This window comes from Otolemur garnettii, unplaced genomic scaffold, assembly GCF_000181295.1.
Source record: "Otolemur garnettii isolate 467f Iridium unplaced genomic scaffold, OtoGar3 scaffold00053, whole genome shotgun sequence".
NCBI classification, from domain to species: Eukaryota; Metazoa; Chordata; class Mammalia; order Primates; family Galagidae; genus Otolemur; species Otolemur garnettii.
Window position 1 is genome coordinate 1624295 of NW_003852448.1, and position 1720 is coordinate 1626014.

Sequence of the window (1720 nt, forward strand, 5' to 3'; positions counted from 1 at the left end):
ATGAAGAATCAATGAATAAAGCCCTTATATCAGTGGTTCTCAACCTTCCTAATGCTGCGACCCTTTAATACAGTTCCTCATGTTGTGGTGATCCCTACCAAAAAAATTATTTTCCTTGTTACTTCATAACTGTAATTTTGCTACTGTTATGAATCGTAATGTAAATATCTGATATGCAGGAGACCCCCAAAGGGGTCTCGACCCACAGGTTGAGAACCTCTGCCTTATATAATTGCAAAATGTGGGACTGAGGCAAGTATTTAATCTTGTCAGTCTTTTTAGACTGAAATTCATGCCTGCGACTGTTATCTTCCCTTCCTCCACCCTGCCTGTGTCTGTTAGTGATTAATTTCAAATCAATAATTATTCTATTTTTTTGCAGAAGTCACTTAAGTGACTCAGTTATGTCCACCACATAATTAACACAAGCCTTGACCTGGCTGACTGGGTCTCATGGTGACATAATCTGCTTAACTCAATTATCCAAATTGATCACAGGGCACGGAACAATTAATGAAGAAAAACAGCCCCTGATTTCTTTTTAAGAATATAAAACAGTAGGAAAAATAGTCTGAAAATTTTATGTCATCATGAGAAGACTCATAAAATAAATTTGTGTAATTTGAGTAGTGCCAATAAATTCTGAAAAGAAGCTGAGCACAGTGATTGTGGCATGATGGTGGCAGGACACTGTGCTGGCTGGTCTCCCTCTGAGGGTCCAGACCGCACACGTTCTTGATGCAGCCCTCCCAGGCTGAGGTGGAGCAGGAGGCTGAGGAGCCAGCCTGCCTATGTAAAGTCAATGTCCACCTTGGACTTATCTCCATTTTCTGGAAGCAGTGGAGTGCATATCTCTTGGAACCCAGAGGTTCCAAGCACCAGGCATTCAACACTTTCCTCAGGGCTCAGAGGTGTCAGCAACCCCTTGGTGTCTGTTGAGGCACCTGGCAGAATGCAGATGAAGTGGGGCCACAGCTCAGGATGGCACTGCCTGAGCATGGTGAGTTCCTGTCCCCAAGCAACTGTTACTCCTTCCTAGATGGTTTACTCATGAGGGCGGGGGAGAGGGATTTCATCTCAGCAACGGATAATGGTTATCAAGGGGGTCCAGGCCCGGTGTGGTGGCTCATACCTGTAGTCCTAGTGCTGTGGGAGGCTGAGGCAGGTGGATTGCCTGAGCTCAGAGGTTCAAGACCATCCTGAGCCGGAGTGAGCCAGGGTGAGACCCCGTCTCTACCAAAAAAAGCTATGTGTCGTGGCAGGCACCTGTAGTCCCAGCTACTTGGGAGGTTAAGGGCAAGAGAATTGCTAAAGGAAGAAAAGAAAACAAAAAATTTTTTAAAAAAAAACTTAAAACTAGGAGTGAAAGCCAGTTGAAAGCAAAATTCAAAAATAAATAAATAAATAAAATCAAGGGGGTCCAGAGGATGCCCTTAGAAGAGCCTAGTGTTACAGGGGCGGCCATGACTTTAAATGGGAATTTAATGATGCCCCCCAGTGGGCTGCCAGTCTCAGCTTCCAGTGGAATCCCAGTGATGTCCCCTGCCAGACACAACAAGGCCTTATTCTGGCCCCTCAACTGCACCTGCTACCAGAGCCTCTTTCACACCTCAGCTGTTTCGGCCCTACCTATGCCTTCTACCCAGGCCCCGGCTATGCTGCCCTCGCTGGCTCAGAGATCCCCCAGTTATGGCCCTACCTATGCCTTCTACCCAGGCCC

The 1720-nt window shown here is 46.4% G+C and overlaps 1 pseudogene; it reads left to right on the forward strand.

Moving 5' to 3' along the window:
• Positions 1 to 802: 802 nt before the first annotated feature.
• Positions 803 to 1720, forward strand: part of LOC105887183 — a 1901-nt pseudogene continuing 983 nt past the window's right edge.